The 25,620-nt window shown below is 48.0% G+C and overlaps 22 non-coding genes across 22 annotated transcripts; all 22 read left to right on the top strand.

The window, feature by feature from the left end:
* The first annotated feature begins 4,974 nt into the window (after positions 1-4,974).
* Trnat-cgu (transfer RNA threonine (anticodon CGU)) lies at positions 4,975-5,046 on the top strand. Its single transcript has one exon. It is a non-coding gene; the product is annotated as a tRNA-Thr (tRNA).
* Positions 5,047-5,379: 333 nt separating this feature from the next.
* Positions 5,380-5,453, top strand: Trnan-guu (transfer RNA asparagine (anticodon GUU)). Its single transcript has one exon. It is a non-coding gene; the product is annotated as a tRNA-Asn (tRNA).
* Positions 5,454-6,144: 691 nt separating this feature from the next.
* Positions 6,145-6,216, top strand: Trnat-cgu (transfer RNA threonine (anticodon CGU)). The gene has a single exon. It is a non-coding gene; the product is annotated as a tRNA-Thr (tRNA).
* A 318-nt stretch (positions 6,217-6,534) lies between these two features.
* Positions 6,535-6,608, top strand: Trnan-guu (transfer RNA asparagine (anticodon GUU)). Its single transcript has one exon. It is a non-coding gene; the product is annotated as a tRNA-Asn (tRNA).
* Positions 6,609-12,686: 6,078 nt separating this feature from the next.
* Positions 12,687-12,758, top strand: Trnat-cgu (transfer RNA threonine (anticodon CGU)). The gene has a single exon. It is a non-coding gene; the product is annotated as a tRNA-Thr (tRNA).
* Positions 12,759-13,839: 1,081 nt separating this feature from the next.
* Positions 13,840-13,911, top strand: Trnat-cgu (transfer RNA threonine (anticodon CGU)). The gene has a single exon. It is a non-coding gene; the product is annotated as a tRNA-Thr (tRNA).
* A 318-nt stretch (positions 13,912-14,229) lies between these two features.
* On the top strand, positions 14,230-14,303 carry Trnan-guu (transfer RNA asparagine (anticodon GUU)). The gene has a single exon. It is a non-coding gene; the product is annotated as a tRNA-Asn (tRNA).
* A 983-nt stretch (positions 14,304-15,286) lies between these two features.
* Trnat-cgu (transfer RNA threonine (anticodon CGU)) lies at positions 15,287-15,358 on the top strand. Its single transcript has one exon. It is a non-coding gene; the product is annotated as a tRNA-Thr (tRNA).
* A 318-nt stretch (positions 15,359-15,676) lies between these two features.
* Positions 15,677-15,750, top strand: Trnan-guu (transfer RNA asparagine (anticodon GUU)). The gene has a single exon. It is a non-coding gene; the product is annotated as a tRNA-Asn (tRNA).
* Positions 15,751-16,439: 689 nt separating this feature from the next.
* Trnat-cgu (transfer RNA threonine (anticodon CGU)) lies at positions 16,440-16,511 on the top strand. Its single transcript has one exon. It is a non-coding gene; the product is annotated as a tRNA-Thr (tRNA).
* A 318-nt stretch (positions 16,512-16,829) lies between these two features.
* Positions 16,830-16,903, top strand: Trnan-guu (transfer RNA asparagine (anticodon GUU)). The gene has a single exon. It is a non-coding gene; the product is annotated as a tRNA-Asn (tRNA).
* Positions 16,904-17,886: 983 nt separating this feature from the next.
* On the top strand, positions 17,887-17,958 carry Trnat-cgu (transfer RNA threonine (anticodon CGU)). The gene has a single exon. It is a non-coding gene; the product is annotated as a tRNA-Thr (tRNA).
* Positions 17,959-19,039: 1,081 nt separating this feature from the next.
* On the top strand, positions 19,040-19,111 carry Trnat-cgu (transfer RNA threonine (anticodon CGU)). Its single transcript has one exon. It is a non-coding gene; the product is annotated as a tRNA-Thr (tRNA).
* Positions 19,112-19,429: 318 nt separating this feature from the next.
* Trnan-guu (transfer RNA asparagine (anticodon GUU)) lies at positions 19,430-19,503 on the top strand. Its single transcript has one exon. It is a non-coding gene; the product is annotated as a tRNA-Asn (tRNA).
* Positions 19,504-20,486: 983 nt separating this feature from the next.
* Trnat-cgu (transfer RNA threonine (anticodon CGU)) lies at positions 20,487-20,558 on the top strand. Its single transcript has one exon. It is a non-coding gene; the product is annotated as a tRNA-Thr (tRNA).
* A 318-nt stretch (positions 20,559-20,876) lies between these two features.
* On the top strand, positions 20,877-20,950 carry Trnan-guu (transfer RNA asparagine (anticodon GUU)). Its single transcript has one exon. It is a non-coding gene; the product is annotated as a tRNA-Asn (tRNA).
* A 983-nt stretch (positions 20,951-21,933) lies between these two features.
* On the top strand, positions 21,934-22,005 carry Trnat-cgu (transfer RNA threonine (anticodon CGU)). The gene has a single exon. It is a non-coding gene; the product is annotated as a tRNA-Thr (tRNA).
* Positions 22,006-22,323: 318 nt separating this feature from the next.
* Positions 22,324-22,397, top strand: Trnan-guu (transfer RNA asparagine (anticodon GUU)). The gene has a single exon. It is a non-coding gene; the product is annotated as a tRNA-Asn (tRNA).
* A 689-nt stretch (positions 22,398-23,086) lies between these two features.
* Positions 23,087-23,158, top strand: Trnat-cgu (transfer RNA threonine (anticodon CGU)). Its single transcript has one exon. It is a non-coding gene; the product is annotated as a tRNA-Thr (tRNA).
* A 318-nt stretch (positions 23,159-23,476) lies between these two features.
* Trnan-guu (transfer RNA asparagine (anticodon GUU)) lies at positions 23,477-23,550 on the top strand. Its single transcript has one exon. It is a non-coding gene; the product is annotated as a tRNA-Asn (tRNA).
* A 983-nt stretch (positions 23,551-24,533) lies between these two features.
* Positions 24,534-24,605, top strand: Trnat-cgu (transfer RNA threonine (anticodon CGU)). Its single transcript has one exon. It is a non-coding gene; the product is annotated as a tRNA-Thr (tRNA).
* A 318-nt stretch (positions 24,606-24,923) lies between these two features.
* Trnan-guu (transfer RNA asparagine (anticodon GUU)) lies at positions 24,924-24,997 on the top strand. The gene has a single exon. It is a non-coding gene; the product is annotated as a tRNA-Asn (tRNA).
* Positions 24,998-25,620: the final 623 nt, after the last annotated feature.

Raw genomic sequence — 25,620 nt, 5'->3', positions numbered from 1 at the left:
ATCACGAGGAGATTCCGGTAATCAACCGAAATTCCTCCAAAACAAAACCGTTATAACGGACGAAAACCCACTTTGCACAATGACGCCAGACACGTAGAAACACAGAATTCACAAACAGCAACAAACTACAACTCAGGACGCGGCGTCACCACTAACGGACACGGAGCAGCAGCGGACACGTCCTAACGCGCAGACAGCTAGAGCCGGAATGAGCCACGGAGGCCTTCTGCAGGAATCTCGCAGAATGGTAGCATCTGCTTATGCCTCTTCACATGGATAACGTGCATGGACACTGTAGCGAGGCTCATAAACGAATGACATCGCAGAGCATGACATTATACTACAAAAAGCATACAAACCACTGTTCTGCCTATGCATTCAGAAAACCTCTGAGGCCAGTAGAATACTTTTCATAGGTTGTAGAACGTCCCTTTCATTCAGTGTACTGCCATGTGTTAGATGCTGCTCGAGGTAGCTCCGCTCGTTGGAGGAAGGTTAAAAAAATGGATGCCTCCTGTGAGATTCGAACTCACGACCACTGGTTTACGAGACCAGTGCTCTACCACTTTTTTTTTTTTTTTTTTTTTTTTTTTTTTTTTTTATCGGGCCTCCTTCCTCCCCTACAGCCCGTCCTTCCGCTCGCCATTTGTGCCTTCTTCGGCCAGCTTCTGTGGTATGTTTGGTCCATATGAGATAGGTGAGTGACGAAGTAAATGTATACAAGTAAATATAATCCATTCTTTTGGGGTTATGGAGAGGAAATAGTTCCGCTACATTCTTCCATCATTGTGCGGGAACGATTTTTTTGGAGAGCCAGGCATACTTCAGCCTGATGGCGTCTCATGGGTGTGTCAGCAACCTATTAGTACTGCGACACGAGGGCAAAGGGTAAACGAAATAGCCACCTTGTTGGCGTAAAATGAATGAGTAGCTTAATAGATAATTTCATAAAGAAAAAAAGGAATCCTGAGGTTGAACAACATGTCGTTTGATCGTTCTTCAGCTCTGTCGGTGAGACAATGTTCGGTTCAAGAAATTTGCGTAGTTGTCTTTGTATTTCATATGTCGTTCGAGCTTTTGATGTTCTGTCATCAGGTACATCCAATAATCTGCTCCACTTTTCGTCATAGCCGTTGAGATGTAATGGACTGTCAGTCCTTTGAGCCAGTTGGCTGACCTTCTTTTAGTGTTAGGATATGGCACGTCATCAGGCAGAAGGACGTGTGTCGGTGAAATTGTGTTAGGTGACGTACGGAGCACATGTGCTAGTTTTGCCTGAAGAGATTCCACACGTCTTTCACATCTTCACAGACGAAGCGATGTTCTGCAGTGTCGACGACATTGCAGCTGGAACAGTTTGGTGTGTGTGCCAGACGTATCGCGTGCAGTTTGGAGTTGGTTGGGATTTTTCTATTGACTGCGAGGTACCACGTCGATCGCACATTGGATGGTAGATGGGGGGTCAGATATGTTGTCCCATATGTTTTTTCAATTATAATGTCGAAACTTGTTTTCTATTCGATTGCGCAATTTTCCTTCCAGCAAGGTGTTGTAAACCTCCTTAACCCGATATACGTCCTTCTACGGTATTCTATGGCGTACATAGCTGTATTCCACCAGAAAATGTTCATAGTGGTACAGCTCGTGGGAGATGTGATGCACATCGATTGGTGGATCTCTGCTGACTGGGGCGATTTCACGTAAGAGATGAGCCACTAAGGTCCGCGGTGATCGTTGCCACTGTTTATAAGTTTTGCTAACGTATAGCGCTTGCGCTTTAAGGTAGATGTCTGTCAGTTGTAGCCCTCCATTGCGTGTCGGTAGCGTCAAGGAATCATATGAAACCTTAAATATCTGACCTCTGCTGACAAAATAACCAAGCGCTGCTTGCATTTGGTGTGCAATGGTTCGTGGCAGAGGCAGCACTTGAGCAACATAGTTGACTTTGGAAGTGATGTATGTATTGGCCAGTTGCACTTTTTGTATTACGTTTAAATTACGCAAGCTGTGTTGTTTTATGCTTGCCCGTAATGTGGCAAGTAATTTTCGATAATTGAGAGCGGCCGTGCGGCGGATATTACTCGTATATTCTATTCCAAGGTATTTGATTTTTTCCACAGTGTTGATACGTCCAGCGGCTCTGATCTCTATACCCCGACCAAGATTAATAATACCAGATTTATTGCGGTTGAGTTTAGCTCCTGACGCCATTTCGTAGGTCGCCACAACTTCAAGTACTGTTTCCACCTCGCTTTCATCAGTTACAAGTACCCCTACATCGTCCGCGTAGGCTTGACATATGATCTTCTGTCCGTGTATATGTAATCCACGGAGTTGCCGAGTCAGAGATACTAAGAGAGGTTCAAGCGCAATCGCGAACAGCGTCATGGACATTGGGCAACCTTGTCTTACCGAACTCTGAATATTGATCGGGTGACTGAGTTGTCCGTTGACACTGATTCTTGACGTGCTATTCGTCAGTATGTTTTTCACGGAGGCTATAATTTTCTGGGGGAAGTGCATGGATGTCATACACCGGAGCAGGTACGAATGATTAACTTTATCAAAAGCTTTTTCAAAGTCAAGCGACATCAGAGCACAGCGTATGTTGCAGGCTTCCGATATCGCTATAATGTCTCTGTAGTCGCATATGGTCTGAAATATCGTTCTGTCCTTTCCTACACTTGTCTGGTAGGCTCCTGTCACTGTACGAATAACAGAATTGAACCTTTGCATCAAGATACGGGCGAAGATTTTATAATCACTATTGAGAAGTGTTATGGGTCGAAGATTCTCCACGGTTTTGCCTCCTGGTGTTTTGGGGACTAAGACCAATGTACCTTCACAGAATTCCTTCGGAAGGTCAGTGTCGTCATTTAGTATTTCATTTCATATGAGTGTCAATTTAGCAATTATTTGTTCGCGAAAAGTTTGATAAAATCAGCGGGTAGCCCATCTGGTCCAGGTGATTTGTTCTTTGGGCTTTTCGAGATGGCATCTTCGACGTCTTCGTCCGTTATTCTCGCTGCGAGCACATCAGCTTCTTCTGGAGTGAGTCGCTCTGTCGTCCTAGCAGTGAGAGCTTGCTGCGCTGTTTCATCTGTCTGTGTATTGGCCAGCAATTCACTAAAGTGTCGATGGATCTCGTCTCGTATTGCAGCTTGATCTATCAAGAGTCTCCCGTCTGAAGTTTTGAGTTCCGTCAGAATTTTCCGTTTTTGTCTTTTGTTCTCTTGGAGAATGTGGTACATCGATGTTGTTTCTTCTCGTGTCCCGTTCTGCAAACGCGTTCGTATTTTAAAGCCTTCGAGACGGTGTCTCTGCAGGTTGAGCAATTTCGCTTTTATTCTGTTGATTTGCCCATAATTTGTTATGACTGTAGCATCACGAACGCACAAGTCTCTCAGACAGCTGAAGTAAAAGTCTACTGTCCGCTTCCGCCAGGCGACTTTTTCACGGGAGTAAGTTTTCATTGTCTTTATTATTGCGGGCTTCGCGCAGTTTAGCCACCAATTCAGCGCCGTGCCGTACAAGTGGAACTTCCTTTCACATTCTGCCCAAGTGGTGTGGAAGGCGGCGTGACATCCAGGATCCGAAAGATGAGTACCGTTTAGCTTCCACTGACCTCTCGCCCTGTATGTGCCTTGTTTCTCTAAATTTACCGTACATATGTACGCGATATGATCAGAGAAAATCGTGGGCCATAGCTCGGACTGTAAAACGTGTCTCCTTAAATTGGATGTTGCGTAAATCCTGTCGATACCACTGGCAGAATGGCTGGTGACATAGGTGCAACCTAGCCTATCACTGTGTTTTAGTTTCCAAGTATCAAACAGTTGGAAGTCTCTGACGATGTCCTCCAGCTCCAGAGATTTGTTAAAATTTGTCGTCTGATCTTTGGGATTCAGCACGCAATTAAAATCACCCGCAAATATTTTTTGTTCAGATCGCACCACGAAAAGGGGGCGATGTCCTCCTTAAAAAATTCGGCCCTGCGGCGCTTGTTTCCGGTTCCTGACGGGGCATATATGTTAATAAACCTGGTGTTGTTTATCGTGACAGCGAGACCTCTACTGTTAGGCAGTTGCGCCACGTCTGTAAGTAGGATCCCCTCTTTAGTCATAATCGCTGTGCCGAGGCTATTGTCATTGCCAGGACTGATGACGGCGTTGTAGCCAGTGATGTCGTCGAAACGGATAGCCGTTACTTCTTGCAGCTTTAAGATGTCAATATCAGCGGCATACAGAAAATCTTAGAGATTTCTCAGATTGAGGGTGCTGCTAATTTTATTTATATTCAAGTTTGCAATTCTGTACGCCTGCAAGGACGTCATGTCGACTATACCGTGTCAGGTGGGATACTGTTTGCCAAGGGAAGTGGATGCTTGCTCCACTTAGAAGAAGTCGGCATCATCATCTGCTGCACGAGCGTCTTTGATGGTGGTTTATTGCCGGGTGGACACATCCTGTCGATGGTCGGGTGCCGTCCGTCCTGAACGTTGTGCTATGTCAGCCATCTCTGCATCATGGCTTTGCTCCTCCATGTCATCCGCCCAGTCTCGCGTGCACGTAACTTCCCGCGTGTACGTGTTGGGTGCAGGTGGCAGGTCCTTCAGACTGGCTGTACCGTCTTGAATGTGGATTCCACGGTCGGGGTCAGTGTCCTCATTTCGAGTCTTCTTTTTTGTTGTTCGATCATCCGGAGGAGTTGCCTGTGTCGTCTCCGCCAGTTCTTGGCTTATTTGTTTCGCGTTCTCACGCAGAATTGGCGCGATTTCTTCTGCTCCCTGACGGGCTATTCGACGTTTCTTCCGTTTCTTTGGTGAAACAGGAGGAACAGTTGAGAGATTTGGAGAACGGCAATGTGGACACTCCCAGCAGCAGCAGTGCGCCAAATCAATTATCTGGTCGAGGGCTGCAAGATACAGTATGATGAAGTGAAAATTCTGGGATAGCTCACAAATGCAAAGCTGACGCCTTATTAGCTCAGTGGTAGAGCACTGGTCTCGTGAACCAGGCGTCGTGAGTTCGAACCTCACAAAAAGCATTCATCTTTTTAACCTTCCTGCAACGAGCGGAGCTACCTCGAGCAGCAAATAACACATGGCAGTACACTGAATGAAAGGGACGTTCTACAACCTATGACAAGTATTCTACTGGCCCCAGAAGTTTTCTGAATGCATACGCAGAACAGTGGTTTGTATGCATTTTGTAGTATAATGTCACGCTTGGCGATGTCAATCGCTTATGAGCCTCGCTACAGTGTGCATGCACGTTATCCATGTGAAGAGGCATAAGCAGATTTTACCATTCTGCGAGATTCCTGCAGAATGTGTACGAATTGCGTTGATATACAGAGCATAAGTGAGCCAAAGTCAACGCCTCCGTGGCGCAATGGGCTAGCGCGTTCGGCTGTTAACCGAAAGGATGGTGGTTCGAGCCCACCCGGGGGCGAAATCGTTTTAACCGACAACGAGGTGAGGACATACGTCAACTTTGTTAGAGATACACAGCTAGAGCAGCAATTTGGCTGCGAAGGAGTGATGCCACAGATGCTTATACACATTCAGCCAGGTGACACTGTAGGTAAAAACATGGTCCTACACAGACGTTCTACTGTTTTCCTATTTAATCGCCATGTGTGAGACACCAGCAGTAAGGCGACGCCCACTACAACAGACGTATTAATACATTCAATTTCAGCGTATACGTCGCGAGTGCCATATGACAGGGCCTGTCTCTCGATGTCGATTTGTATTTTGTGTCTCTTAAGTGTCGGTCTGCAGTAGGCCGCTGTTGGCCGAGAGACGTGCAGTCGCCTTACATGAAGCCCCATGGGCAACGCCAGTGCCACTGTGAACAACAGCAAACTGTAGCCAGAGAGAGGAGCCGAAAGGCGCATTTCGCAGTCGAGCCACGTTATCCCACAAGCTGTGCACTAGGACAAGAAATTGCAGACCGCAAACTTTTTTTGGCCTGACGGTCGTCGCCGATCGTAAGGGCGAAACAGTCGAGAGATTTGGAGAACGGCAATGTGGACACTCCCAGCAGCAGCAGTGCGCCAAATCAATTATCTGGTCGAGGGCTGCAAGATTCAGTGTGATGAAGTGAGAATTCGGGGATAGCTCGCAAATTCAAAGCTGCCGCCTTCTTAGCTCAGTGGTAGAGCACTGGTCTCGTAAACCAGGAGCCGTGAGTTCGAACCTCACAGAAGGCATCCATTTTTTTAACTTTCCTGCAACGTGCGGAGCTACCTCGAGAAATGTCTATCACATGGCAGTACACTGAATGAAACGGATGTTCTACAATCTATGACAAGTATTCTACTGGCCTAGGAGGTTTTCTGAATGCATAGGCAGAACAGTGGTTTGTATGCATTTTCTAGTATAATGTCATTCGTTTATGAGCGTCGCTACAGTGTGCATGCACGTTATCCATGTGAAGAGGCATAAGCAGATGCTACCATTCTGCGAGATTCCTGCAGAATGTGTACGAATTGCTTTGATATAGAGAGCACATGTGAGCCAAAGTCAACGCCTCCGTGGCGCAATCGGCTAGGGCGTTCGGCTGTTAACCGAAAGGTTGGTGGTTCGAGCCCACCTGGGGGCGAAATCGTTTTAACCGTCACCGAGGTGAGGACATACGTCAACTTTGTTAGAGATACACAGCTAGTGTGGCAATTTGCCTGCGAAGGAGTGATGCCACAGATGCTTATACACATTCAGGCAGGTGGCACTGTAGGTAAAAACATGGCCCTACACAGACGTTCTACTGTTTTCCTATTTATTCGCCATGTGTGACATTGCAGTGGAGCGACGCCCACTACAAAAGACGTTTTATTTACATTCAATTTCAGCGTATACGTCGCGAGTGCCATATGACAGGGCCTGTCTCTCGATGTCGATTTGTATTTTGTGTCTCTTAAGTGTCGGTCTGCAGTAGGCCGCTGTTGGCCGAGCGACGTGCAGTCGCCTTACATGAAGCCCCATGGGCAACGCCAGTGCCACTGTGAACAACAGCAAACTGTAGCCAGAGAGAGGAGCCGAAAGGCGCATTTCGCAGTCGAGCCACGTTATCCCACAAGCTGTGCACTAGGACAAGAAATTGCAGACCGTAAACTTTTGGTGGCCTGACGGTCGTCGCCGATCGTAAGGGCGAAACAGTCGAGAGATTTGGAGAACGGCAATGTGGACACTCCCAGCAGCAGCAGTGCGCCAAATCAATTATCTGGTCGAGGGCTGCCAGATTCAGTATGATGAATTGACAATTCGGGGATAGCTCGCAAATTCAAAGCTGCCACCTTCTTAGCTCAGTGGACATTCCGCCGCCAGCGGCCGTGCTGTGCGGACGTGCGGAGCGGCTGTTGCGGTGTTTACATCGTCGCTGCGAGCTGCCGGCGCTGTGTGGTGAGTGCGCGCCTCCTGCGTTAGTAATAGTTCACGATCACATTTCTAGAATGACATAATGGATCAGACAACGCGACGCGATACTTTGAAGTTGATTTTCGATCCGAACTACGCCCGACCGAAATTTTACGAAGTTGATGTATTTATCGAGGAAACTTTTCAGAGCAAAGTGGATGAGTTGATTGGAATACACCTGTCGATTGTCAGTCCGACTGTGTTCCTTAAGTTATCGAGTTCTGATAAGTGCGACCAAATTGTAGAAGCATGTGGTGGGGTGGCAAAATTCAAACATTCAGACGGACACATAGGGCAGGTCACGGTTTCGCGTGCCGGAATGGGAATACGAACGGTACGAATCTTTGAGCTCCCCTTTGAATTAAAGCCCGAGCAGATAAACAACAAACTGAGAGACTATGGCGCCATTGTCAGCAATGTCGCCGAAAAATGGTCTAGCTTGCACAAGTATCCAGTATTAAATGGAGTCGGGCAAGTTAAGATTGACATGCTGAAACATATCCCGTCGTATCTCTGGATTGATGGATATAGAGCGATCATCATTTACGATGGCCAGCCGAGAACCTGCTCGGGTTGTGGTTCGACCCAACACGTCCGCGCGCAGTGTGTTCAACGGCGTGTGACGCAACTGCCGACTGGGGAGCGAGACCCGCCTAGTCAAATGGCCACACTACCCGTGATGTACGCCACCGCACTTCGCAGTGACGTCGCCCCAGACATGTGTTTCGACACGGCGGTAGTTGCTTATGCCGACGTTCCCGATGGTAGCGTAGCCATGGATACTAGCAGCACAGAAGCTACAGGACCAGCACACTCACAAGACGAGGAAACTGACAGGCGTGGAGAACAAGACCAGGCTAAGACGGGAGAAGAAGGCATGTGCAAATCACTCAAAGAAGTCGGGCAACACAAAGAGGATACGTTTGCCACGTCGGAGGATAATGACCAGCAGCCTACAACTGTTTCACCAAAGAAACGGAAGAAACGCCGAATAGCCCGTCAGGGAGCAACAGAAATCGCGCCAATTCTGCGTGAAAAGGCGAAACAAATAGGTCAAGAACTGGCGGAGACGACACAGGCAATTCCTCTAGAAGATAAAACAACGAAAAAGAAGACTCGAAATGAGGACACTGACCCCGACCGTGGAATCCACATTGAAGACGGTACAGCCAGTCTGAAGGACCTTCCACCTGTACCCAACACGTACACGCGGGAAGTTACGTGCACGCGAGACTGGGCGGATGACATTGAGGAGCAAAGCCATGATGCAGAGATGGCTGACATAGCACAACGTTCAGGACGGACGGCACCCGACCATCGACAGGATGTGTCCACCCGGCAACAAACCACCATCAAAGACCCTTGTGCAGCAGATGGTGATGCCGAATTCTTCTAAGTGGAGCAAGCATCCACTTCCCTTGGCAAACAGTATCCCACCTGACATGGTATAGTCGACATGACGTCCTTGCAGGCGTACAGAATTGCAACCTTGAATATAAATAAAATTAGCAGCACCCTCAATCCGAGAAATCTCCAAGATTTTCTGTACGCCGCTGATATTGTCATCTTAATGCCTCAAGAAGTTATGGCTATCCGTTTGGACGACATCACTGGCTACAACGCCGTCATCAGTCCTGGCAATGACAATAGCCTCGGCACAGCGATTATGACTAAAGAGGGGATCCTACTTACAGACGTGGCGCAACTGCCTAACAGTAGAGGTCTCGCTGTCACGATAAACAACATCAGGTTTATCAACATATATGCCCCGTCAGGAACCGGAAACAAGCGCCGCAGGGCCGAATTTTTCAAGGAGGACATCGCGCCCCTTTTCGCGGTGCGATTTGAACAAATAATATTTGCGGGTGACTTTAATTGTGTGCTGAGTCCCAAAGATGAGACGCCAAATTTTTACAAATCTCTGGAGCTGGAGGACATCGTCAGAGACTTCCAACTGTTTGATACTTGGGAACTAAAACACGGTGATAGGCTAGGTTTCACCTACATCACTAGCCATTCTGCTTGTCGTATCGACAGGATTTACGCAACATCCAATTTAAGGAGACACGTTTTACAGTCCGAGCTATGGCCCACAATTTTCTCTGATCATATCGCGTACATATGTACGGTAAATTTAGAGAAACAAGGGACTTACAGGGCGAGAGGTCAGTGGAAGCTAAAAGTTACTCATCTTTCGGATCCTGGATGTCACGCTGCTTTCCACACCACTTGGGCAGAATGTGAAAGGAAGTTCCACTTGTACGGCACGGCGCTGAATTGATGGCTAAACTGCGCGAAGCCTGCAATAATAAAGACAATGAAAACTTACTCCCGTGAAAAAGTCGCCTGGCGGAAGCGGACAGTAGACTTTTACTTCAGCTGTCTGAGAGACTTGTGCGTTCGTGATGCTACAGTCGTAACAAATTATGGGCAAATCAACAGAATAAAAGCAAAATTGCTCAACCTGCAGAGACACCATCTCGAAGGCTGTAAAATACGAACGCGTTTGCAGAACGGTACACGAGAAGAAACAACATCGATGTACCACATTCTCCAGGAGAACAAAAGACAAAAACGGAAAATTCTGACGGAACTCAAAACTTCAGACGGGAGACTCTTGACAGATCAAGCTGCAATACGAGACGAGGTCCATCGACACTTTAGTGAATTGCTGGCCAATACACAGACAGATGAAACAGCGCAGCAAGCTCTCACTGCTAGGACGACAGAGCGACTCACTCCAGAAGAAGCTGATGTGCTCGCAGCGAGAATAACGGACGAAGACGTCGAAGATGCCATCTGGAAAAGCCCAAAGAACAAATCACCTGGACCAGATGGGCTACCCGCTGAATTTCATCAAACTTTTCGCGAACAAATAATTGCTAAATTGACACTCGTATGAAATGAAATACTAAATGCCGACACTGACCTTCCAAAGGAATTCTGTGAAGGTACAGTGGTCTTAGTCCTCAAAACACCAGGAGGCAAAACCGTGGAGAATCTTCGACCCATAACACTTCTCAATAGTGATTATAAAATCTTCGCCCGTATCATGATGCAAAGGTTCAATTCTGTTATTCGTACAGTGACAGGAGCCTACCAGACAAGTGTGGGAAAGGACAGAACGATATTTCAGACCTTATGCGACTACAGAGACATTATAGCGATATCGGAAGCCTGCAACATTCGCTGTTCTCTGATGTCGCTTGACTTTGAAAAAGCTTTTGATAAAGTTAATCATTCGTACCTGCTCCGGTGTATGACATCCATGCACTTCCCCCAGAAAATTATAGCCTCCGTGAAAAACATACTGACGAATAGCACGTCAAGAATCAGTGTCAACGGACAACTCAGTCACCCGATCAATATTCAGAGTTCGGTAAGACAAGGTTGCCCAATGTCCATGACGCTTTTCGCGATTGCGCTTGAACCTCTCTTAGTATCTCTGACTCGGCAACTCCGTGGATTACATATACACGGACAGAAGATCATATGTCAAGCCTACGCGGACGATGTAGGGGTACTTGTAACTGACGAAAGCGAGGTGGAAACAGTACTTGAAGTTGTGGCGCCCTACGAAATGGCGTCAGGAGCTAAACTCAACCGCAATAAATCTGGTATTATGAATCTTGGTCGGGGTATAGAGATCAGAGCCGCTGGAAGTATCAACATTGTGGAAAAATCAAAATGCATTGGAATAGAATATACGAGTAATATCCGCCGCAAGGCCGCTCTCAATTATCGAAAATTACTTGCCACATTACGGGCAAGCATAAAACAACACAGCTTGCGTAATTTAAACGTAATACAAAAAGTGCAACTGGCCAATACATACATCACTTCCAACGTCAGCTATGTTCCCCCCGTGGCGCAATCGGCTAGGGCGTTCGGTTGTTAACCTAAAGGTTGGTGGTTCGAGCCCACCCGGGGGCGAAATCGTTTTAACCGACAACGAGGTGAGGACATACGTCAACTTTGTTAGAGATACACAGCTAGAGTAGCAATTTGGCTGTGAAGGAGTGATGCCACAGATGCTTATACACATTCAGCCAGGTGACACTGTAGGTAAAAACATGGTCCTACACAGACGTTCTACTGTTTTCCTATTTAATCGCCATGTGTGACACAGCAGTAAGGCGACGCCCACTACAACAGACGTATTAATACATTCAATTTCAGCGTATACGTCGCGAGTGCCATTTGACAGGGCCTGTCTCTCGATGTCGATTTGTATTTTGTGTCTCTTAAGTGTCGGTCTGCAGTAGGCCGCTGTTGGCCGAGCGACGTGCAGTCGCAAGCATAAAACAACACAGCTTGCGTAATTTAAACGTAATACAAAAAGTGCAACTGGCCAATATATACATCACTTCCAACGTCAGCTATGTTCCCCCCGTGGCGCAATCGGCTAGGGCGTTCGGTTGTTAACCTCAGCTTGCGTAATTTAAACGTAATACAAAAAGTGCAACTGGCCAATATATACATCACTTCCAACGTCAGCTATGTTCCCCCCGTGGCGCAATCGGCTAGGGCGTTCGGTTGTTAACCTAAAGGTTGGTGGTTCGAGCCCACCCGGGGGCGAAATCGTTTTAACCGACAACGAGGTGAGGACATACGTCAACTTTGTTAGAGATACACAGCTAAAGTAGCAATTTGGCTGTGAAGGAGTGATGCCACAGATGCTTATACACATTCAGCCAGGTGACACTGTAGGTAAAAACATGGTCCTACACAGACGTTTTACTGTTTTCCTATTTAATCGCCATGTGTGACACAGCAGTAAGGCGACGCCCACTACAACAGACGTATTAATACATTCAATTTCAGCGTATACGTCGCGAGTGCCATATGACAGGGCCTGTCTCTCGATGTCGATTTGTATTTTGTGTCTCTTAAGTGTCGGTCTGCAGTAGGCCGCTGTTGGCCGAGCGACGTGCAGTCGCCTTACATGAAGCCCCATGGGCAACGCCAGTGCCACTGTGAATAACAGCAAATTGTAGCCAGAGAGAGGAGCCGAAAGGCGCATTTCGCAGTCGAGCCACGTTATCCCACAAGCTGTGCACTAGGACAAGAAATTGCAGACCGCAAACTTTTGGTGGCCTGACGGTCGTCGCCGATCGTAAGGGCGAAACAGTCGAGAGATTTGGAGAACGGCAATGTGGACACTCCCAATAGCAGCAGTGCGCCAAATCAGTTATCTGGTCGAGGGCTGCAAGATTCAGTGTGATGAAGTGAGAATTCGGGGATAGCTCGCAAATTCAAAGCTGCCGCCTTCTTAGCTCAGTGGTAGAGCACTGGTCTCGTAAACCAGGAGTCGTGAGTTCGAACCTCACAGAAGGCATCCATTTTTTTAACTTTCCTGCAACGTGCGGAGCTACCTCGAGCAATGTCTATCACATGGCAGTACACTGAATGAAAGGGATGTTCTACAATCTATGACAAGTATTCTAGTGGTCTAGGAGGTTTTCTGAATGCATAGGCAGAACAGTGGTTTGTATGCATTTTGTAGTATAATGTCATTCGTTTATGAGCGTCGCTACAGTGTGCATACACGTTATCCATGTGAAGAGGCATAAGCAGATGCTACCATTCTGCGAGATTCCTGCAGAATGTGTACGAATTGCGTTGATATAGAGAGCACAAGTCAGCCAAAGTCAACGCCTCCGTAGCGCAATCGGCTAGCGCGTTCGGCTGTTATCCGAAAGGTTGGTGTTTCAAGCCAATCCGGGGGCGAAATCGTTTTAACCGTCACCGAGGTGAGGACATACGTCAACTTTGTTAGAGATACACAGCTAGTGTGGCAATTTGGCTGCGAAGGAGTGATGCCACAGATGCTTATTCACATTCAGGCAGGTGGCACTGTAGGTAAAAACATGACCCTACACAGATGTTCTACTGTTTTCCTATTTATTCACCATGTGTGACACTGCAGTGGAGCGACGCCCACTACAAAAGACGTTTTATTTACATTCAATTTGAGCGTATACGTCGCGAGTGCCATATGACAGGGCCTGTCTGTCGATGTCGATTTGTATTTTGTGTCTCTTAAGTGTCGGTCTGCAGTAGGCCGCTGTTGGCCGAGCGACGTGCAGTCGCCTTACATGAAGCCCCATGGGCAACGCCAGTGCCACTGTGAACAACAGCAAACTGTAGCCAGAGAGAGGAGCCGAAAGGCGCATTTCGCAGTCGAGCCACGTTATCCCACAAGCTGTGCACTAGGACAAGAAATTGCAGACCGCAAACTTTTGGTGGCCTGACGGTCGTCGCCGATCGTAAGGGCGAAACAGTCGAGAGATTTGGAGAACGGCAATGTGGACACTCCCAGCAGCAGCAGTGCGCCAAATCAATTATCTGGTCGAGGGCTGCAAGATTCAGTGTGATGAAGTGAGAATTCGGGGATAGCTCGCAAATTCAAAGCTGCCGCCTTCTTAGCTCAGTGGTAGAGCACTGGTCTCGTAAACCAGGAGTCGTGCGTTCGAACCTCACAGAAGGCATCCATTTTTTTAACTTTCCTGCGACGTGCGGAGCTACCTCGAGCAATGTCTATCACATGGCAGTACACTGAATGAAAGGGAAGTTCTACAATCTATGACAAGTATTCTACTGGCCTAGGAGGTTTTCTGAATGCATAGGCAGAACAGTGGTTTGTATGCATTTTGTAGTATAATGTCATTCGTTTATGAGCGTCGCTACAGTGTGCATGCACGTTATCCATGTGAAGAGGCATAAGCAGGTGCTACCATTCTGCGAGATTCCTGCAGAATGTGTACGAATTGCGTTGATATAGAGAGCACAAGTGAGCCAAAGTCAACGCCTCCGTGGCGCAATCGGCTAGCGCCTTCGGCTGTTAATCGAAAGGTTGGTGGTTCAAGCCAACCCGGGGGCGAAATCGTTTTAACCGTCACCGAGGTGAGGACATACGTCAACTTTGTTAGAGATACACAGCTAGTGTGGCAATTTGGCTGCGAAGGAGTGATGCCACAGATGCTTATACACATTCAGGCAGGTGGCACTGTAGGTAAAAACATGACCCTACACAGACGTTCTACTGTTTTCCTATTTATTCACCATGTGTGACACAGCAGTGGAGCGACGCCCACTACAAAAGACGTTTTATTTACATTCAATTTGAGCGTATACGTCGCGAGTGCCATATGACAGGGCCTGTCTGTCGATGTCGATTTGTATTTTGTGTCTCTTAAGTGTCGGTCTGCAGTAGGCCGCTGTTGGCCGAGCGACGTGCAGTGGCAATTTGGCTGCGAAGGAGTGATGCCACAGATGCTTATACACATTCAGGCAGGTGGCACTGTAGGTAAAAACATGGCCCTACACAGATGTTCTACTGTTTTCCTATTTATTCACCATGTGTGACACTGCAGTGGAGCGACGCCCACTACAAAAGACGTTTTATTTACATTCAATTTGAGCGTATACGTCGCGAGTGCCATATGACAGGGCCTGTCTGTCGATGTCGATTTGTATTTTGTGTCTCTTAAGTGTCGGTCTGCAGTAGGCCGCTGTTGGCCGAGCGACGTGCAGTCGCCTTACATGAAGCCCCATGGGCAACGCCAGTGCCACTGTGAACAACAGCAAACTGTAGCCAGAGAGAGGAGCCGAAAGGCGCATTTCGCAGTCGAGCCACGTTATCCCACAAGCTGTGCACTAGGACAAGAAATTGCAGACCGCAAACTTTTGGTGGCCTGACGGTCGTCGCCGATCGTAAGGGCGAAACAGTCGAGAGATTTGGAGAACGGCAATGTGGACACTCCCAATAGCAGCAGTGCGCCAAATCAGTTATCTGGTCGAGGGCTGCAAGATTCAGTGTGATGAAGTGAGAATTCGGGGATAGCTCGCAAATTCAAAGCTGCCGCCTTCTTAGCTCAGTGGTAGAGCACTGGTCTCGTAAACCAGGAGTCGTGAGTTCGAACTTCACAGAAGGCATCCATTTTTTTAACTTTCCTGCAACGTGCGGAGCTACCTCGAGCAATGTCTATCACATGGCAGTACACTGAATGAAAGGGATGTTCTACAATCTATGACAAGTATTCTAGTGGTCTAGGAGGTTTTCTGAATGCATAGGCAGAACAGTGGTTTGTATGCATTTTGTAGTATAATGTCATTCGTTTATGAGCGTCGGTACAGTGTGCATGCACGTTATCCATGTGAAGAGGCATAAGCAGATGCTACCATTCTGCGAGATTCCTGCAGAATGTGTACGAATTGCGTTGATATAGAGAGCACAAGTCAGCCAAAGTCAACGCCTCCGTGGCGCAATCGGCTAGCGCGTTCGGCTGTTATCCGAAAGGTTGGTGTTTCAAGCCAACCCGGGGGCGAAATCGTTTTAACCGTCACCGAGGTGAGGACATACGTCAACTTTGTTAGAGATACACAGCTAGTGTGGCAATTTGGCTGCGAAGGAGTGATGCCACAGATGCTTATTCACATTCAGGCAGGTGGCACTGTAGGTAAAAACATGACCCTACACAGATGTTCTACTGTTTTCCTATTTATTCACCATGTGTGACACTGCAGTGGAGCGACGCCCACTACAAAAGACGTTTTATTTACATTCAATTTGAGCGTATACGTCGCGAGTGCCATATGACAGGGCTTGTCTGTCGATGTCGATTTGTATTTTGTGTCTCTTAAGTGTCGGTCTGCAGTAGGCCGCTGTTGGCCGAGCGACGTGCAGTCGCCTTACATGAAGCCCCATGGGCAACGCCAGTGCCACTGTGAACAACAGCAAACTGTAGCCAGAGAGAGGAGCCGAAAGGCGCATTTCGCAGTCGAGCCACGTTATCCCACAAGCTGTGCACTAGGACAAGAAATTGCAGACCGCAAACTTTTGGTGGCCTGACGGTCGTCGCCGATCGTAAGGGCGAAACAGTCGAGAGATTTGGAGAACGGCAATGTGGACACTCCCAGCAGCAGCAGTGCGCCAAATCAATTATCTGGTCGAGGGCTGCAAGATTCAGTGTGATGAAGTGAGAATTCGGGGATAGCTCGCAAATTCAAAGCTGCCGCCTTCTTAGCTCAGTGGTAGAGCACTGGTCTCGTAAACCAGGAGTCGTGAGTTCGAACCTCACAGAAGGCATCCATTTTTTTAACTTTCCTGCAACGTGCGGAGCTACCTCGAGCAATGTCTATCACATGGCAGTACACTGAATGAAGGGGAAGTTCTACAATCTATGACAAGTATTCTACTGGCCTAGGAGGTTTTCTGAATGCATAGGCAGAACAGTGGTTTGTATGCATTTTGTAGTATAATGTCGTTCGTTTATGAGCGTCGCTACAGTGTGCATGCACGTTATCCATGTGAAGAGGCATAAGCAGATGCTACCATTCTGCGAGATTCCTGCAGAATGTGTACGAATTGCCTTGATATACAGAGCACAAGTGAGCCAAAGTCAACGCCTCCGTGGCGCAATCGGCTAGCGCCTTCGGCTGTTAATCGAAAGGTTGGTGGTTCAAGCCAACCTGGGGGCGAAATCGTTTTAACCGTCACCGAGGTGAGGACATACGTCAACTTTGTTAGAGATACACAGCTAGTGTGGCAATTTGGCTGCGAAGGAGTGATGCCACAGATGCTTATACACATTCAGGCAGGTGGCACTGTAGGTAAAAACATGACCCTACACAGATGTTCTACTGTTTTCCTATTTATTCACCATGTGTGACACAGCAGTGGAGCGACGCCCACTACAAAAGACGTTTTATTTACATTCAATTTGAGCGTATACGTCGCGAGTGCCATATGACAGGGCCTGTCTGTCGATGTCGATTTGTATTTTGTGTCTCTTAAGTGTCGGTCTGCAGTAGGCCGCTGTTGGCCGAGCGACGTGCAGTGGCAATTTGGCTGCGAAGGAGTGATGCCACAGATGCTTATACACATTCAGGCAGGTGGCACTGTAGGTAAAAACATGGCCCTACACAGATGTTCTACTGTTTTCCTATTTATTCACCATGTGTGACACTGCAGTGGAGCGACGCCCACTACAAAAGACGTTTTATTTACATTCAATTTGAGCGTATACGTCGCGAGTGCCATATGACAGGGCCTGTCTGTCGATGTCGATTTGTATTTTGTGTCTCTTAAGTGTCGGTCTGCAGTAGGCCGCTGTTGGCCGAGCGACGTGCAGTCGCCTTACATGAAGCCCCATGGGCAACGCCAGTGCCACTGTGAACAACAGCAAACTGTAGCCAGAGAGAGGAGCCGAAAGGCGCATTTCGCAGTCGAGCCACGTTATCCCACAAGCTGTGCACTAGGACAAGAAATTGCAGACCGCAAACTTTTGGTGGCCTGACGGTCGTCGCCGATCGTAAGGGCGAAACAGTCGAGAGATTTGGAGAACGGCAATGTGGACACTCCCAATAGCAGCAGTGCGCCAAATCAGTTATCTGGTCGAGGGCTGCAAGATTCAGTGTGATGAAGTGAGAATTCGGGGATAGCTCGCAAATTCAAAGCTGCCGCCTTCTTAGCTCAGTGGTAGAGCACTGGTCTCGTAAACCAGGAGTCGTGAGTTCGAACCTCACAGAAGGCATCCATTTTTTTAACTTTCCTGCAACGTGCGGAGCTACCTCGAGCAATGTCTATCACATGGCAGTACACTGAATGAAAGGGATGTTCTACAATCTATGACAAGTATTCTAGTGGTCTAGGAGGTTTTCTGAATGCATAGGCAGAACAGTGGTTTGTATGCATTTTGTAGTATAATGTCATTCGGTTATGAGCGTCGCTACAGTGTGCATGCACGTTGTCCATGTGAAGAGGCATAAGCAGATGCTACCATTCTGCGAGATTCCTGCAGAATGTGTACGAATTGCGTTGATATAGAGAGCACAAGTCAGCCAAAGTCAACGCCTCCGTGGCGCAATCGGCTAGCGCGTTCGGCTGTTATCCGAAAGGTTGGTGTTTCAAGCCAACCGGGGGGCGAAATCGTTTTAACCGTCACCGAGGTGAGGACATACGTCAACTTTGTTAGAGATACACAGCTAGTGTGGCAATTTGGCTGCGAAGGAGTGATGCCACAGATGCTTATTCACATTCAGGCAGGTGGCACTGTAGGTAAAAACATGACCCTACACAGATGTTCTACTGTTTTCCTATTTATTCACCATGTGTGACACTGCAGTGGAGCGACGCCCACTACAAAAGACGTTTTATTTACATTCAATTTGAGCGTATACGTCGCGAGTGCCATATGACAGGGCCTGTCTGTCGATGTCGATTTGTATTTTGTGTCTCTTAAGTGTCGGTCTGCAGTAGGCCGCTGTTGGCCGCGCGACGTGCAGTCGCCTTACATGAAGCCCCATGGGCAACGCCAGTGCCACTGTGAACAACAGCAAACTGTAGCCAGAGAGAGGAGCCGAAAGGCGCATTTCGCAGTCGAGCCACGTTATCCCACAAGCTGTGCACTAGGACAAGAAATTGCAGACCGCAAACTTTTGGTGGCCTGACGGTCGTCGCCGATCGTAAGGGCGAAACAGTCGAGAGATTTGGAGAACGGCAATGTGGACACTCCCAGCAGCAGCAGTGCGCCAAATCAATTATCTGGTTGAGGGCTGCAAGATTCAGTGTGATGAAGTGAGAATTCGGGGATAGCTCGCAAATTCAAAGCTGCCGCCTTCTTAGCTCAGTGGTAGAGCACTGGTCTCGTAAACCAGGAGTCGTGAGTTCGAACCTCACAGAAGGCATCCATTTTTTTAACTTTCCTGCAACGTGCGGAGCTACCTCGAGCAATGTCTATCACATGGCAGTACACTGAATGAAAGGGAAGTTCTACAATCTATGACAAGTATTCTACTGGCCTAGGAGGTTTTCTGAATGCATAGGCAGAACAGTGGTTTGTATGCATTTTGTAGTATAATGTCATTCGTTTATGAGCGTCGCTACAGTGTGCATGCACGTTATCCATGTGAAGAGGCATAAGCAGATGCTACCATTCTGCGAGATTCCTGCAGAATGTGTACGAATTGCCTTGATATAGAGAGCACAAGTGTGCCAAAGTCAACGCCTCCGTGGCGCAATCGGCTAGCGCCTTCGGCTGTTAATCGAAAGGTTGGTGGTTCAAGCCAACCTGGGGGCGAAATCGTTTTAACCGTCACCGAGGTGAGGACATACGTCAACTTTGTTAGAGATACACAGCTAGTGTGGCAATTTGGCTGCGAAGGAGTGATGCCACAGATGCTTATACACATTCAGGCAGGTGGCACTGTAGGTAAAAACATGACCCTACACAGACGTTCTACTGTTTTCCTATTTATTCACCATGTGTGACACAGCAGTGGAGCGACGCCCACTACAAAAGACGTTTTATTTACATTCAATTTGAGCGTATACGTCGCGAGTGCCATATGACAGGGCCTGTCTGTCGATGTCGATTTGTATTTTGTGTCTCTTAAGTGTCGGTCTGCAGTAGGCCGCTGTTGGCCGAGCGACGTGCAGTGGCAATTTGGCTGCGAAGGAGTGATGCCACAGATGCTTATACACATTCAGGCAGGTGGCACTGTAGGTAAAAACATGGCCCTACACAGATGTTCTACTGTTTTCCTATTTATTCACCATGTGTGACACTGCAGTGGAGCGACGCCCACTACAAAAGACGTTTTATTTACATTCAATTTGAGCGTATACGTCGCGAGTGCCATATGACAGGGCCTGTCTGTCGATGTCGATTTGTATTTTGTGTCTCTTAAGTGTCGGTCTGCAGTAGGCCGCTGTTGGCCGAGCGACGTGCAGTCGCCTTACATGAAGCCCCATGGGCAACGCCAGTGCCACTGTGAACAACAGCAAACTGTAGCCAGAGAGAGGAGCCGAAAGGCGCATTTCGCAGTCGAGCCACGTTATCCCACAAGCTGTGCACTAGGACAAGAAATTGCAGACCGCAAACTTTTGGTGGCCTGACGGTCGTCGCCGATCGTAAGGGCGAAACAGTCGAGAGATTTGGAGAACGGCAATGTGGACACTCCCAATAGCAGCAGTGCGCCAAATCAGTTATCTGGTCGAGGGCTGCAAGATTCAGTGTGATGAAGTGAGAATTCGGGGATAGCTCGCAAATTCAAAGCTGCCGCCTTCTTAGCTCAGTGGTAGAGCACTGGTCTCGTAAACCAGGAGTCGTGAGTTCGAACCTCACAGAAGGCATCCATTTTTTTAACTTTCCTGCAACGTGCGGAGCTACCTCGAGCAATGTCTATCACATGGCAGTACACTGAATGAAAGGGATGTTCTACAATCTATGACAAGTATTCTAGTGGTCTAGGAGGTTTTCTGAATGCATAGGCAGAACAGTGGTTTGTATGCATTTTGTAGTATAATGTCATTCGTTTATGAGCGTCGCTACAGTGTGCATGCACGTTATCCATGTGAAGAGGCATAAGCAGATGCTACCATTCTGCGAGATTCCTGCAGAATGTGTACGAATTGCGTTGATATAGAGAGCACAAGTGAGCCAAAGTCAACGCCTCCGTGGCGCAATCGGCTAGCGCCTTCGGCTGTTAATCGAAAGGTTGGTGGTTCAAGCCAACCTGGGGGCGAAATCGTTTTAACCGTCACCGAGGTGAGGACATACGTCAACTTTGTTAGAGATACACAGCTAGTGTGGCAATTTGGCTGCGAAGGAGTGATGCCACAGATGCTTATACACATTCAGGCAGGTGGCACTATAGGTAAAAACATGAAACTACACAGACGTTCTACTGTTTTCCTATTTATTCACCATGTGTGACACAGCAGTGGAGCGACGCCCACTACAAAAGACGTTTTATTTACATTCAATTTGAGCGTATACGTCGCGAGTGCCATATGACAGGGCCTGTCTGTCGATGTCGATTTGTATTTTGTGTCTCTTAAGTGTCGGTCTGCAGTAGGCCGCTGTTGGCCGAGCGACGTGCAGTGGCAATTTGGCTGCGAAGGAGTGATGCCACAGATGCTTATACACATTCAGGCAGGTGGCACTGTAGGTAAAAACATGGCCCTACACAGATGTTCTACTGTTTTCCTATTTATTCACCATGTGTGACACTGCAGTGGAGCGACGCCCACTACAAAAGACGTTTTATTTACATTCAATTTGAGCGTATACGTCGCGAGTGCCATATGACAGGGCCTGTCTGTCGATGTCGATTTGTATTTTGTGTCTCTTAAGTGTCGGTCTGCAGTAGGCCGCTGTTGGCCGAGCGACGTGCAGTCGCCTTACATGAAGCCCCATGGGCAACGCCAGTGCCACTGTGAACAACAGCAAACTGTAGCCAGAGAGAGGAGCCGAAAGGCGCATTTCGCAGTCGAGCCACGTTATCCCACAAGCTGTGCACTAGGACAAGAAATTGCAGACCGCAAACTTTTGGTGGCCTGACGGTCGTCGCCGATCGTAAGGGCGAAACAGTCGAGAGATTTGGAGAACGGCAATGTGGACACTCCCAATAGCAGCAGTGCGCCAAATCAGTTATCTGGTCGAGGGCTGCAAGATTCAGTGTGATGAAGTGAGAATTCGGGGATAGCTTGCAAATACAAAGCTGCCGCCTTCTTAGCTCAGTGGTAGAGCACTGGTCTCGTAAACCAGGAGTCGTGAGTTCGAACCTCACAGAAGGCATCCATTTTTTTAACTTTCCTGCAACGTGCGGAGCTACCTCGAGCAATGTCTATCACATGGCAGTACACTGAATGAAAGGGATGTTCTACAATCTATGACAAGTATTCTAGTGGTCTAGGAGGTTTTCTGAATGCATAGGCAGAACAGTGGTTTGTATGCATTTTGTAGTATAATGTCATTCGTTTATGAGCGTCGCTACAGTGTGCATGCACGTTATCCATGTGAAGAGGCATAAGCAGATGCTACCATTCTGCGAGATTCCTGCAGAATGTGTACGAATTGCGTTGATATAGAGAGCACAAGTCAGCCAAAGTCAACGCCTCCGTGGCGCAATCGGCTAGCGCGTTCGGCTGTTATCCGAAAGGTTGGTGTTTCAAGCCAACCCGGGGGCGAAATCGTTTTAACCGTCACCGAGGTGAGGACATACGTCAACTTTGTTAGAGATACACAGCTAGTGTGGCAATTTGGCTGCGAAGGAGTGATGCCACAGATGCTTATTCACATTCAGGCAGGTGGCACTGTAGGTAAAAACATGACCCTACACAGATGTTCTACTGTTTTCCTATTTATTCACCATGTGTGACACTGCAGTGGAGCAACGCCCACTACAAAAGACGTTTTATTTACATTCAATTTGAGCGTATACCTCGCGAGTGCCATATGACAGGGCCTGTCTCTCGATGTCGATTTGTATTTTGTGTCTCTTAAGTGTCGGTCTGCAGTAGGCCGCTGTTGGCCGAGCGACGTGCAGTCGCCTTACATGAAGCCCCATGGGCAACGCCAGTGCCACTGTGAACAACAGCAAACTGTAGCCAGAGAGAGGAGCCGAAAGGCGCATTTCGCAGTCGAGCCACGTTATCCCACAAGCTGTGCACTAGGACAAGAAATTGCAGACCGCAAACTTTTGGTGGCCTGACGGTCGTCGCCGATCGTAAGGGCGAAACAGTCGAGAGATTTGGAGAACGGCAATGTGGACACTCCCAGCAGCAGCAGTGCGCCAAATCAATTATCTGGTCGAGGGCTGCAAGATTCAGTGTGATGAAGTGAGAATTCGGGGATAGCTCGCAAATTCAAAGCTGCCGCCTTCTTAGCTCAGTGGTAGAGCACTGGTCTCGTAAACTAGGAGTCGTGAGTTCGAACCTCACAGAAGGCATCCATTTTTTTAACTTTCCTGCAACGTGCGGAGCTACCTCGAGCAATGTCTATCACATGGCAGTACACTGAATGAAAGGGAAGTTCTACAATCTATGACAAGTATTCTACTGGCCTAGGAGGTTTTCTGAATGCATAGGCAGAACAGTGGTTTGTATGCATTTTGTAGTATAATGTCATTCGTTTATGAGCGTCGCTACAGTGTGCATGCACGTTATCCATGTGAAGAGGCATAAGCAGATGCTACCATTCTGCGAGATTCCTGCAGAATGTGTACGAATTGCCTTGATATACAGAGCACAAGTGAGCCAAAGTCAACGCCTCCGTGGCGCAATCGGCTAGCGCCTTCGGCTGTTAATCGAAAGGTTGGTGGTTCAAGCCAACCCGGGGGCGAAATCGTTTTAACCGTCACCGAGGTGAGGACATACGTCACCTTTGTTAGAGATACACAGCTAGTGTGGCAATTTGGCTGCGAAGGAGTGATGCCACAGATGCTTATACACATTCAGGCAGGTGGCACTGTAGGTAAAAACATGACCCTACACAGACGTTCTACTGTTTTCCTATTTATTCACCATGTGTGACACAGCAGTGGAGCGACGCCCACTACAAAAGACGTTTTATTTACATTCAATTTGAGCGTATACGTCGCGAGTGCCATATGACAGGGCCTGTCTGTCGATGTCGATTTGTATTTTGTGTCTCTTAAGTGTCGGTCTGCAGTAGGCCGCTGTTGGCCGAGCGACGTGCAGTGGCAATTTGGCTGCGAAGGAGTGATGCCACAGATGCTTATACATATTCAGGCAGGTGGCACTGTAGGTAAAAACATGGCCCTACACAGATGTTCTACTGTTTTCCTATTTATTCACCATGTGTGACACTGCAGTGGAGCGACGCCCACTACAAAAGACGTTTTATTTACATTCAATTTGAGCGTATACGTCGCGAGTGCCATATGACAGGGCCTGTCTGTCGATGTCGATTTGTATTTTGTGTCTCTTAAGTGTCGGTCTGCAGTAGGCCGCTGTTGGCCGAGCGACGTGCAGTCGCCTTACATGAAGCCCCATGGGCAACGCCAGTGCCACTGTGAACAACAGCAAACTGTAGCCAGAGAGAGGAGCCGAAAGGCGCATTTCGCAGTCGAGCCACGTTATCCCACAAGCTGTGCACTAGGACAAGAAATTGCAGACCGCAAACTTTTGGTGGCCTGACGGTCGTCGCCGATCGTAAGGGCGAAACAGTCGAGAGATTTGGAGAACGGCAATGTGGACACTCCCAATAGCAGCAGTGCGCCAAATCAGTTATCTGGTCGAGGGCTGCAAGATTCAGTGTGATGAAGTGAGAATTCGGGGATAGCTCGCAAATTCAAAGCTGCCGCCTTCTTAGCTCAGTGGTAGAGCACTGGTCTCGTAAACCAGGAGTCGTGAGTTCGAACCTCACAGAAGGCATCCATTTTTTTAACTTTCCTGCAACGTGCGGAGCTACCTCGAGCAATGTCTATCACATGGCAGTACACTGAATGAAAGGGATGTTCTACAATCTATGACAAGTATTCTAGTGGTCTAGGAGGTTTTCTGAATGCATAGGCAGAACAGTGGTTTGTATGCATTTTGTAGTATAATGTCATTCGTTTATGAGCGTCGCTACAGTGTGCATGCACGTTATCCATGTGAAGAGGCATAAGCAGATGCTACCATTCTGCGAGATTCCTGCAGAATGTGTACGAATTGCCTTGATATAGAGAGCACAAGTGTGCCAAAGTCAACGCCTCCGTGGCGCAATCGGCTAGCGCCTTCGGCTGTTAATCGAAAGGTTGGTGGTTCAAGCCAACCTGGGGGCGAAATCGTTTTAACCGTCACCGAGGTGAGGACATACGTCAACTTTGTTAGAGATACACAGCTAGTGTGGCAATTTGGCTGCGAAGGAGTGATGCCACAGATGCTTATACACATTCAGGCAGGTGGCACTGTAGGTAAAAACATGACCCTACACAGACGTTCTACTGTTTTCCTATTTATTCACCATGTGTGACACAGCAGTGGAGCGACGCCCACTACAAAAGACGTTTTATTTACATTCAATTTGAGCGTATACGTCGCGAGTGCCATATGACAGGGCCTGTCTGTCGATGTCGATTTGTATTTTGTGTCTCTTAAGTGTCGGTCTGCAGTAGGCCGCTGTTGGCCGAGCGACGTGCAGTGGCAATTTGGCTGCGAAGGAGTGATGCCACAGATGCTTATACACATTCAGGCAGGTGGCACTGTAGGTAAAAACATGGCCCTACACAGATGTTCTACTGTTTTCCTATTTATTCACCATGTGTGACACTGCAGTGGAGCAACGCCCACTACAAAAGACGTTTTATTTACATTCAATTTGAGCGTATACCTCGCGAGTGCCATATGACAGGGCCTGTCTCTCGATGTCGATTTGTATTTTGTGTCTCTTAAGTGTCGGTCTGCA

The sequence above is a fragment of the Schistocerca gregaria genome, chromosome 5 (assembly GCF_023897955.1).
Source record: "Schistocerca gregaria isolate iqSchGreg1 chromosome 5, iqSchGreg1.2, whole genome shotgun sequence".
NCBI classification, from domain to species: domain Eukaryota; kingdom Metazoa; phylum Arthropoda; class Insecta; order Orthoptera; family Acrididae; genus Schistocerca; species Schistocerca gregaria.
Note: the sequence above shows the minus strand (reverse complement) of the source record. Positions and strands in the feature narration are given on the sequence as shown.